The sequence below is a fragment of the Varroa jacobsoni genome, unplaced genomic scaffold (genome assembly GCF_002532875.2).
Source record: "Varroa jacobsoni isolate VJ856 unplaced genomic scaffold, vjacob_1.0 scaffold_714, whole genome shotgun sequence".
NCBI classification, from domain to species: domain Eukaryota; kingdom Metazoa; phylum Arthropoda; class Arachnida; order Mesostigmata; family Varroidae; genus Varroa; species Varroa jacobsoni.
The window spans coordinates 147687-160196 of record NW_019213616.1 but is presented as its reverse complement, the minus strand read 5'-3'; the positions used below and the strand labels follow the sequence as shown (position 1 = coordinate 160196).

Below are 12510 nucleotides of genomic sequence, written 5' to 3'. Positions count from 1 at the left end.
ATGAGCGCATAAGTTTCTGACTAAAGACTACACAATGAATACTAATTATAAATGAAGATGTTTTTGAGCTCTATGACTGTATCACCATGCTTGTGACTGACAGTATAAAGAAATTCCCGCTATTCTAGTACTGATCTGTATTTTTCTTTAGATTTCCAGTCAAAATCATGATATCAGCCAAATATTAGATTTAAACTTTTCATGAAAAACCGCGCAACAGTTATTATTACTGCATCTAATATGCTAGTAGGAACACGATTGGCTCGGCGATCGTTTCCATTATGACTGATTGTGCGATTCCTAGAAACTTTCACTCAGTCAATGCTATTATAGGTTTTTGCATGCCACTTTTAACAACCTATTTTCTTCTGTTCCTACAAACTATTCCAGGCTGCACCTATCCGTTATCCGGTTATTAATTGACACGTTATATTAAGTGGGAACAGATTAAATTATCGTTGGTATTTCAGGATTATAAAGTTTATCCCTATCAAAGATCCCTTCGTTCCCCCAATTCTAGAAGTTTCGCGTTAGGTTTTCGAGATAGTACGCACACATTCCAAACAAAACCCATGAACCTACATATTCGACGCAAACCCTTTTGTTAGTCGCTATTGTTTCCACCCTTCCTATGACTCCTTTATCACTATGACAAAATGTCTGTATACTCCTCACACAAACTCTGCCCTCCGATTAAGGTTAAACCCCAAAGGATTTTCAGCATAAATCCTCTTAGCGCTCCGCTGTCGAAAATTCAACTCCTGAAATGCTTTATTTGGAATTTCAGGTGTATGGTACTTTAAACCCTGTTGTTAATACATTATTATCGAATAGTGCGGCCGTAACAGTTGAAATGTGGATAACAGTAGTATAAAAAAATCATGTTCTGACGAAATATTTACTGAGGGAACTGTTAAATGTAACACTGCCATAAAATGTACAATCGCAGCAGACGCAAGTGCTATGTGGGTTTGATACGACCCTTAAGAAGGCGCTACGGTGGGTGAAAATGTGGCCACGATACGCCTTCAAGCTAAGCTTCTAAGGCTGACGTCAAGGTTGCTGCAGAATCGGTTCGAAAAGTTTTGACATGGATGCGCAGATGTCGAGGGTGCAATGACCGCGTAGCGGCCGCCGCAACACAACGTTTTTAGCTTTAACGATAAAGCTGTAACCGGACGTTGTCGGACAGTATCATTAATCGAGTACCCTTGAATGCGACAGTGACTAGCTGCTCACCTCTGATTGCCATTTGGTCCAGTCTCTTTCTTAACCTTTCGCCACGGCCGTTTCTTTTTAGCTCGCTTTTCCTGTCACACTTTTTCTCTCTTCTCCTTGCGTTTTCCTTGGTTCTTCTCCGTAGTACTTCGGCTCCGCAATGTTTAGGTGCTTTGAGGAGGGTAGCCTTCAATGCGACGATGTAAGCACGCTGGAAGGTTTGTAATGACAGTGCCTCAACTGACTTTCACGTTTGCCACGATAGGCGAGCACAACGAGATTACGGTGGTCGGGCTGCAGCTGGGAGGCTGGGAACTTGAATGGATCAATGTTTGGATGCCACTTCACCCTGCTCAGCAGGAGGTCGGTCATTGAAGGCAGCTGCCACTAGGTAACGACGTTCTGGCCTCAAAGACAGTAGAAGAACTAAAAAGACCTAGAAGTGGTTAGTATTTGACTTCAAAGCCTTCAACTCCTATAGTTTGTACCGCGACTCAACTGGAGTAGTATGCGAAAAAATTACGGTGTAGGAGCAGTTTCCTTGGTCTCGTGTTCTTGATCTTGTAGCAAACATCTTTCCTTCAATGGGTAAAGCCCACTTTCAAGACAGCTGTTTTGTGACCTCCGTTTTTTTCCTGACAACCCATAGTATAGTAAAACAGTAGCTTTACCCTACATGACCAATTATGCTACCTTCGCCTTTCTTAGACCTTCAGCTCTTCTTCACCTGAAATGAACGGTTAGGATACTTCCATGATTTTGCTTCAGTTAGCAGATATCTGCGCGTATCTGGTGCGCATTAAGGACCGGTGAGTAAACGAGCACCATTAGAGTACACGATAATGACGCAAGGCTAAGAACCAACGTAAAACGTAGAAAGTAGAACACGACCAATTTATTCAACCAGCCAACGCAACGGTCGACGATCTGGTAGTGTGGCTACCTTAGGTAAAGGTAGAGCACGTTCGTCGGCGTTAGGACGAAGGATAGCAGACATCAGATGACACAGCGGTTGTATGGCAATTATGCTCGTCAGGGCAGTGATAAGAAAGATAATGAGACAAAGCGATATCAGCGGTCATTGAACGGACATTTTATTCAAGTGAGCCAACTAGTTGATTTCCTAGTTCGTAACGTCCAATTGTACAGCCACCAGCAGCACCTGGCTTTCGTCCGGAGAGTGGCCGGGAAGCAGAGGCATCCCGGCGAGACGTGTAAGAGTACGGGAGATTAGGCTTCTGCCAAGGCCTAACGCCTCGATGCCATACTTTGGTCGAGCACAGATCATATGTATGCCTACCAGTGTCATGGGGGATAGAATGAGGCCGCTGGACGGACAGCGTGGGAGAATGGATACGGCGATGCGCACCGAATAAGTGGACGAAAATAGACATCGGCGCAAATAAAAACACGTAAAGCTGCATTACATTGTCGTTTAGTTGTTGCCAGTCATCAACGAGGCGAACTAAGATGAAGGTTGAAGGGCCGGTAAGAAAAGCGACAGAAGCTGACAAAGGACGCACTAAAGGATGCTGAAGAAAAATATAAAATGTTAGCCAGACCCCAGAGCCAACAAAGGACAGGAAATCAGATTGTGATGGTAGATGAACTTGCGAAGTTGTGGTAAGCACATTATGACTCTTACCTTTCCGTGAAACACAGATAAGCGCGGTCCTAATGAATATCGGCTATAACGTGTAGGGTACGATGTACGCGAAGATGGATGATACGCACAGAACGCCGTACAGTGAACGCAGTATGTTCAAACCTTAAGTGTTCTACCATTCTTTGATATGATCCTTCTGCTTTAAAATCCGTTGATGTCCAATCAACACAGCAAACAGGGTTTGAAGTTTGCATCCATACCACCAACTAGGCGTTTTCTCCTTTGTATTCGTCTATACCTGCATTCTAGAATTACCTTAGCATGTCTGTATTGCAATCAGAAACGTTCAATAAGTCGGCGCTTTTTTGCGCCATGCTGACTAACAACGGCTTGAAACCAAGTGGAAGCGCTCCACCGTCCGGCATCCAACATCAAAAGTAAAATAGACGAAGTAACACTAACCTTCAAATGATGCTGGCTCAACCGAGTCTTTGCGAAAGGTCGTTGTGTGGTCTGCTTACTACGCAGTATTCACCAGACAAGCAAATGTGCAAGATGTACCCAGGAAGTGCCTCAGACACCCCTTCCGCACTATTGCTTCGAACTCAATGGAATGTGTTTTACGACGGAAGATTTCTTATAGCAGGGGTGCATACATGAGACATTGCGTCCTATGACCACCGCACAGATCGCTGTCGGTATACGCAGGGCCTGTTGCTCCTTATCCAATAACTTCTCTTGAATGAGCCTTTCTTTTCATTTGGCTCTCTCTACTCCTCTCTCTGACTCTTATCCAATACTTTCATTTTGTTCCGCGTATCATCAAAGTGACATTGTTTTTCTCTCTCTCTCTCTCTCTCGTGATTTTCAAGTCGACCACGGCATTTGAAGGTACTCTTAGTAAAAATGATAACAAGTTTATAGTTACTCATAGGAAAAATATCCCAGCGCCTCAACTGTTCGTGGAGCTTCTACGTGAAATATCCGAATATACTTGAGACATTTGATCAGTTTAAATTATTACGAAATAGTAGAAATAGTTTACTATAACTATTGACACATAAAGCCGAGAAAAGGAAACTATGAAATCGCTGATTGGAAAACGCTGGTTAAAGACGCTGGAGATTGCCCATCAATGGGGCACGGTGTACGGAAACGGGATTTAATAGTCACTTTTTAAGAATAACTAATTATTAAGAAATATATTTTCGGTAAATACTAGGACGACTTCCAGACTATACCGATAAGCATTAGTAGGAGGTGACATGAAAATGCACGCTAGGCGCCTATATATATTAGAACTTCCGTAACTCCTCAAACGTTTGCTTTGCAGCATCGATAATTCGCCTCGTACTTACCGAGTTAATAACAGCATTGACGAAATTACGAAACAAACTGCCCACAGGTAGCCGAGCTGTGATGTCAGTTCTCTTTTACTTAACATTACGACGAGTGGGTCCTTATCGCAGACCTGTTACGGCTTAACCGATGTAAACCTATAGCTGGACCTATATAAAACCTATATAAAAGTGGAACTGACGAACTTCGTAGCCAAACGAAATGGGATGATATTTAATAACATATTAATCAAAACAAATTCAAGACGTTTCAAAATGCAGCTACTAACTATTCGGGCATTCGAAGTATTCGGTCACCTATATGAAAAATGCAGAACTTCTATTGGCCGTTAATGTCCTCGAAAATTAATATCACCCCCAACTAACGAACGTACACGACAGTACGAATCGAGATGCGGTATTTCAAAGCATATCGACCCCCCAAAAATCGCCAAGTGGCAAGCCATAGGGTTTGCGTATTTTTCATCGGCGAACTTCGTCGACTGTGGATCCGCATTTAATTACAGCAGCCCGCATTATCATAAAGGCGAAGCAAGGAGGAGATAATTCGGCTGACCGCTTTTTGCAGTATTCATACAGGAAGGTGACAGCGTCCTTTCTTCGAACCGTTTCGAATCCTTCGAAAACAGTCACTTTGCATAACTCTCGTTACTTTGAACGCTTCCGAACGGTATCACCTCCATGCCATCGGCACAGCAGGCAGGCAATAGAATTGAATAGAAAGAGTAGTGTTCCTCGAAGCAAAAAATGTCGGCTGAAGCAATGCGTCTAATCTAAATGTAAAAAAGCAACCCAAAAAGCAAAAGAACCGTGATAGCGGGGCTGTGAGGGGCAGCCTTGGGATGTTTAGTTCGATTACTGCACTATTGAATCCCTACTATAACAGACGTCAGCGACGGAATGCATCTGGCCCCCCGAAAAGGAACTGAAAGAAGCGGTCGTGAACACCTAATACGGGCAACTCTGTCGGCTGGCGATATTGGCAGGACAGCTCGAATGCACTAAAAGCAAAAATGTGCCTTTGGGTGGTTGGCCAGTCGTCTACGTGGCTGCCCTTCATCAAGCGGCTAAATAATGGTCTCTACCCGTTCGGTTCCGTGGTCCATCTAGCGTTCGCATTTGGTTTTCTCTCCTTGTCGTTATCCCTTCCTTCTCTAGCATAGGAAAGCAGTGCCTTTTTCAGGCGCCCATGTAATAATAGTATGTAGTTGTTGGTGTCATTGTGCCGCTTTCAAGTAGTAATCGCTACTGAGTCTGTGGTCGTTCGCTTTCCTCCTTCGACAGATACGACGAGCTGACGGTCGCTCTTACCAAATCAAGGACGAAAGAGAGCAACATGGCGGTTAGCATATAAAGAGTCAACGCCTGCCGCCGCCGCCGCCGTCGTCTGACAGTCAGAAGCAGGGAATCTCAGAAAAGAAAGGACCGCCAGACGGTCCACTATTGTACCCTGATCCTTTTATCCTGCTTTCCTTCGATAGCAGCGCCAACATTCCTTCCCCTTTAATTCGGGTGTGCATCGGGCTACGGCTTGTTTTCGGCCCGATATAGGGGCTATCCAGCGCTGCAAAGACCTCCCTGCTAGTTGTGGTATCACTAGCTATCTGTTCCTACCCAGACCGTCACTAAGTGCGAGGCTCTTACCGGTTCCTACGTCCTTTCCATCTTCAGCCTCGTTGTCTTATCTAGATTACAACAACCAGGTCCAATACAATTAGATACTATATTCACGACTGGTTTGGCAGGTAATTTTGCCTAAGAGGATGAAAGAAACTGCACGTGTTTGCTAATATTTAACTGAGTACGATTTCGTACCCGCGTAGTCCTGTGCTTAAATCAAACAGGACAATTATTCATGAATAATTAGGCCGTGAATAATGATAGCCGCTCCTCTAATAAATACATTTATCAAAGTAAGGAAAGTCACGTTTCTCGCACGCTTGTCCTTCATGCATACGAAACACAATATACTGGAGACCGCTCTTTCCATCATTTGAAATCTATCTCTTCTATGCTGTCAATTCGAGCGAGCATTCTAAATACTTGGTAGCCATCCTTCAGGCTAAATAGTGCCGCCTCAAGCTCAACAGAAAAACCCTATATGAACTAACCTAAAAAATATATTTCGTTTGTTGAAGCCGTAGGTCTTTCATTAATACAATGTCTTTGTTAGAAAACAAAGCGCGCCTGATACATCGAGATGCCGACAACCTTGCCTGCACTCATTCTTGCTCTCAATGGAATGTGTGTAAGGATTGCGGGCCCCTTGAGTCACACTTGTCGATTAATGCAACTCATCATATCGGCGACGCTAGCAACAGTCACTATCAGGACTGTCACGTAGCACTGTTCTCTAGTCAGGCAACAGGGCGAATGTTCAGTCGTACTATATTCGTCGAGGTCTGTGTCCTTTAGGCTTCAAAAATCGACTTCGACTCACGACATTAGCGGCGTTTATAGCACCACCACGCGGCGCGTATTGGCTGCTGAACGGCAAGTGGGCGACAACAAACACCATCGGCAAGGACACATTTGCTCTGCCCTGCTTCATCGGTTCAATTGCTTCTCGTTTAATGGACAAATTCTTTTCACGCCTTTCTACCCCGTTCTCATCGGCGGCTAGGGCATGAGGAAAGCTCTTAGTGTGCACCGTAGTGAATCTTCGGATGACGTCGTCTTCGTTAAGCTACGTCATAGTACTATAAAGCTGTTGTCGCCCCTACAGCGGCCTGCACCTGCGTCTTTTGTAGGCCTATATGGCCTACCCGCTTAAGACCCTACTGTTATGCTTAGGTGTGCTTTCTCTTCGGTCTATTGCTGGTTGTTCCTGACTCGATTGGCTGTTAGACCGGCTGTTGGTTCCTTATGACAGTGCTGTAACAGCATCAGGCCCTTCAGGCGAGCGAAGGAGTCTAAAACACCGCTATACGCTTTGGATGCGAAAATGATGGGGATTCGGTTTTTTTTTTATCTAATTTTGGTGGGATCCTGGACATCGTCGAGTTGGCGGCTTCAGCGGCGGCCTAGGCAGAAGGCGCAAATTCAAAAGCTACTGCGCTTCTTGCGTTGCCGGGACGACGGCGAAGTGTTCAAAGCCACAGGCAAAAAGGAGCCGGAACTAGAGCTTCAATGGAAAGGGGTCGAATATGGAGAAAATCATTAACAGCAGTGTAGACCAGATGCAGCGTTCTAGACGCTCTAAGCATTATACTGATTATATGCACTTATGGCAACGCTAGTATTACGTATTGAGTGTCGTAGTGTGTAGAGGTACAACAAATTACAGAACGCGCGTTTACGCCGCGCTCACTCGTCCGTATCTATCCATAAGCTCTTAGCAATCCAGCGGAAATTAAAAAGGCCAACGATGAGCCATTTTTTTACACCGTCCGCTGAAATACGCTGCGGTTTTCATAAAACGAAAAATATTCGACTCCAAATAAAGAGTGGGCGTTCTCTTTGACGAGCTTCGCACTAGTGCTCAGGCACTGACGCTTATCTGACCCGTCAACTAGTTCTGTCATATACGAGTTTGTGGGTGAGGGTCTTTCTGGGTTAGTTGTATTAAAGTTACATATTGTGCATAAAAAGTGCTATCGGTCTAGCCGTCTATAGAGACATACGTACTAGTCAACTCATTTATTTATTACAGCATAAATTATTTCACTTTCGATTAGATTTCCGAATAAATTAGTTTTAATAACAATAATTATATTGACGTGTCGTTACGCGTCACCCGTTCCACGATTTACCCTGAACGCGTTTTGACATGGACTACCTGACGGTGTTTATCTAAATACAGGTTTATATCATTTTCTACTCATTGTTTCGTATGACGGTCTGCCGAGGGAATTGCGCGAATCATAATGCTCTCACGGTCGCTGCGATGAGCCGCTGTTTCAAAAACTGGTCCTTTAATTGCAGCAAAAGTGTGCCTATTGTAATTTAACCTTGTATCTAACGGACATATTAGTGCGTCCGTTGGAAGACTTGCGCGATTTATGGCTAGTCCTATTTCAGTCTTCAATAGATACAGGACGACACTTACGCGCTCTTCGTCGAATGTTCGTGTGCTTCACATGAGCGCCACAAAACCCGTCATACTAACGTATAGAATGTTAATAAGCTGAACTATCGTCGATTCGGAGCTGGCTCTATTTAAGTAGATCCTTTCAAGTGCGGTAATGTATTTCACGATTAGACATTGCTTCTGTAATCATAAAGAGTAACTGTTTCCGTTATTTAACCTACGATTTCGATTGTACATTACGTGTAGCAACTTAGGGCATGATCGAGATATGATACGGTTATATGCTAAGCAGACTAAAACCAAACGTTGATTTCGCATTAGTATTGAGCTCATCAACTCAAAAAAAAAAAAGAACCAAAAGTTTCGTACTACTTTTGCGAAATTTGACGTGCGATCTATAAGCGCCATCTTGTTTTCTTTCAATTGTATCGTCGCATGCGCTATAGCCGGCTGAATGCCCTCTAGCGATAGTTGAATACGGTGTCTGCATGAGTGCAACCACGATTGATTGTTATGTTTCTAATAGATCTCTAACCCGCAAACAATATGACAACGAAAAACGTTTCTTGTTAACCTTACGACAATTTGCTTTCAATAGCTTTGAGCGTCGTATTCTTTTGAGATCGTTATAGACGGTGCATATTAAGATGCTGCATGATGGACAGTGGAGAAAACAAGCGTTAAACATAAGTGCTTAAAATACGCCTATGTAGATCTACTGGTGTGATCGAATCACACGAACTCGATTGGATTTTACTAGAAATACGTACATTGTACACATTTGCTGAATAATAACACGACGATATGCAATGCTCAGCCTCTATTCACCTGTTCACCGTGGTCTCTAACACTAACAGTTTATGGCGGGCGCGACAGTTTCAGACAGCTTTCATCTTGCAGAAATCCTCGTAGGAATCACGAAGGTCTCCAACTATGATGTATCCCTGCATCTCGCCTACCGCCCTGCTGAAGGCATCGCTACGATATCGCTCTACTTTCTTTGCTGTTATCGGTGCGAACGATCTGAGGCAGATGGCGAGAGAAAAGTGGACTCTTTCTTTTCTCCACGTTTCCCCTTCAGAGGGCGACGTGCGGAAAACTTCTTTCTGTGCACCGCTACTTCTTGCGTTCTTTCTTCTCTCAGTCTAGTCAGTTTCATCCTAAGCAAACCTGGCCACCTTTCGACATCCTCATACTCGAAAGAAGCCGGTCACTCATCACCCACTTTTGCGATAATTATACGCCGACGCTCTCCCAGTGCTCATACACCACGAGATACCGACAGCTACTTAGCGCCTGGTGACAAGGACACCAAATAGAATAAAAAGTTGTTCAATGAATAACCAGCTGGTCCAGTCGGTAGGACATGGGCGAAAGGTAAGCACGGCCATAGTTGTGAGAGCAAGTGGACACTGTGAGTCGAGGCTACCGTGTGCCTGTACAGCGCGAGTCGATGTATGACCATGCGCGACTGAGCCGAGGAAGTGCTCCAGAATAGCAAATTCAAAAGCGAGCTATAGACTCAAGCAAAAAGAGGGAGGACAAGAAGGTCTAAAGGGGTTTATATAGAACTGCCAGTTATCCCGCCTTGTCGCGTTAAAAGGAACTGCAGATAAAAGGGAAAAGACGCAGGAGAGATCGAGACAAAGAGAGGGCGGAAATACGTAGAGAATAGGCGCAGCCACTAGCGGACTAAATAAAGGGGGAAGGAGGGCGCCGAAAAAGAAAATTCAAAGGGGAAAACCTCCTTCGTTCTTCATTGACGGTCATCCGTTTTCCCAGTGTGGAAATGTGCGCAGACAGAATGGATACTGGGGCTGTATGTCACTGGCTGGAGTGTGTTTAAGCGTAAAAGAGAGCTTAATATTTTTCTGGTAATTATTTCCATGAAGGTTGTGTGAAGCAACGAGCAGGTAGGGTTCGGTCCATCTCCCATTTTATGACCGCGTTGCTTTTCCTGTAATGCTTCCATGACAATACCTACCGCGCGATGCGACCCACGTGCGTGAAAAAGAACGATATTGAGGCAGAAACACACATGCATATATATAGGACGAGATCACGAGGGAAAAAATAGCGTAGAACCGGGAAAATATTCCTAAGGCCTCTTAACTAGGTAAACGTGTGGCATACTTAGAGCTAGTGGAAACTAGAGTAGTGTTGTGGGCATCATCGCTAAGACCAACGACCACAGAAGGAGGACTCGATTGAGGCAGGGACAAGGCAAGAAAGCGGTTTTACCATCCACCTTTACTTCGCACTCGTTACCTCCTCCCCTACCCTGCAGCGCGTGGTAATGCCTAGCGGCTCGCATAATTACCCTAATGAGAAACCTTCACCAGTCATTCTACTGAGACGAGAAAAAAGGACGGATAAGATCTAAAAAATGCTAATACCATCGTGAGTACAATATAGCTTAGCTTAGATGAAGAGCGCAATGGGTTAAACGAGATATGAAGGTGGGGAAGCATCGTTGTTTTCGTCATAGCTTTACTGAGAACTGTTTCTCTATTACATAGGGAACCGACACCTCTTATAGCCTATTATATAGGCCATAGGAAGTGTCGGTTTCTTCAAGCGTACATTTCAAATATGGAATAAGGGGCCTGCGATCTCGTACCTGAAAAACGCCGATCCCGGGCAACAGAACCTTCACTCAAGGCTACTCTTTGTCCCATCTGTTTTTCTACTCCGGTCTACTCTCACTTGCATAACCTCACCAGCCAGCGTCACTAATAGAGAAGTCGAGAAAACGAATAACGGAGTAGCCGGCGGCGACACTACTTAACATTACAGCGGCCCACCAGCACCATGACACAGAGAGACGAGGAACGACTAAAGACAAGCAAACTGCTTTACCGCTGGCCAAACTAAGCAGAGTTCAGTTAGTAGCACTACAACCGCTACCATCATCTTACGATAATAGCCTATGGCCAGAGGGAATGCGATCATACTGCAATGACGTCAATGCAGTGAACTGTGGCAGAAGATAGTGCAGGGCAGGCCAGCCATCCTCCTCACCGATTACAGCAACGCCAACAGGAAACTAGCATTCGTTTTACTTCACAATGATGATAACGCTCGAGATTATAGCGTAGCCCTAGGGTGGCCACGGCGAATTAGTTGTTTTGGCCTCCTGTCGCCGCCTATCATCGACTCAAAAAATATTGGAACATCATCATTGTCTCCTAAGTTACTAATTCCGAATGTAGGGCTGAGGATGCATCTTGCGGGCGTTATCGTGTTGCGAGCTCTCGCTTCTGCTACGGTTACCCCGACTGTTATTCGAAGAGGGCATATGTTTCCTGACCTAGCTTCCTGGCAGCTCGCACCTCGATTTACTATTTCAACATCTGCTGTAGACCGCTTTGCTATTTGTAGTCGTACCCATATATTCCGGTTTATACGGTAGGACACTTGGCCGATTATGGAGCCGCGTCTACACTATAGTTAACATTTCGAAACAACAAACGGTATTAGTGCATGCGAAATGATAACGCAAAAAGTCACATGTTTAGGTGTGACGCCTCACCAAAAAAAATAACAACAGTACCTTTAAAACATTCAACTTAAACGATATCTTTAGTATCACAGTAATTTAATTCCAATTACTAAAAGTGAAACTAATGCCTGAACCCGCATCCAATGTTGCGCAGGAAGTAAACGAGCGAACTAAATGCCCTGAGGCGCCCTGACAACGAAGGCCCTGTCGTAGAGTCGAGCAGGATTTGCGTCATAGCGTACTTCTCACTGCCTGGAACCATACCGCATCTCTGACTTTTCCTCTTTCTCTATCCGCCGAGACTTTGGTGAGATTGTTTTTTTCACTCGTCACGCGCGGCATAGGGTAGACGGAAACCGTGCTCGTCAGCTTCATTTGTTGATTGTTATCGACGCCTTGATATCATTTGCGTTTGTATCGAGTTCGTCAAGCGGCGAACGTCCGTTTGCCCGGAAACAAAGAGTATTACTAAAGAGAAAGACGTTTATTTTAGAAGAAACGTAATGGATTATATAAGCCTCATCGTCGTCGTTGTTGTTAAATCCTGTATCCCACGTGGCCTGGACATCGGTAAGATATTGCTTCAGTCATTTTTCTGGACTTCTATGTACACATCTTTAATGCTCTATATCCAAGACACATATATGGGAAGAGCGCAAAACGTCTGCCTATTTTCTATCAGGTAAATTTGTGAAATCTCTTCGCCTTCATTGCTTGATTTGATTACTTTACTTAAAGTGACGGACACAAGTACCTACAACAAGGTCGTGGCTACCCGTTAGCTTCAAGTTTGCCG

The 12510-nt window shown here is 44.5% G+C and overlaps 1 protein-coding gene and 1 long non-coding RNA gene across 4 annotated transcripts in view; one reads left to right on the top strand and one right to left on the bottom strand.

Moving 5' to 3' along the window:
• Positions 1–11750, bottom strand: part of LOC111262931 (uncharacterized) — a 61129-nt gene extending 49379 nt beyond the window's left edge. The window contains exon 1 of one of the 3 annotated variants that reach the window (XR_002681930.2): positions 10833–11750. This is a non-coding gene — a long non-coding RNA (uncharacterized LOC111262931). Of the gene's footprint in view, positions 1–8982; positions 9740–10832 lie in introns of those variants that run through there. The other 2 variants (XR_002681927.2, XR_002681928.2) reach the window with 2 other exon arrangements.
• LOC111262930 (solute carrier family 4 member 11) overlaps positions 1–12510 on the top strand; it is a 184607-nt gene that overhangs the window by 27381 nt on the left and 144716 nt on the right. The gene's annotated exons all lie outside the window — the stretch shown is intronic.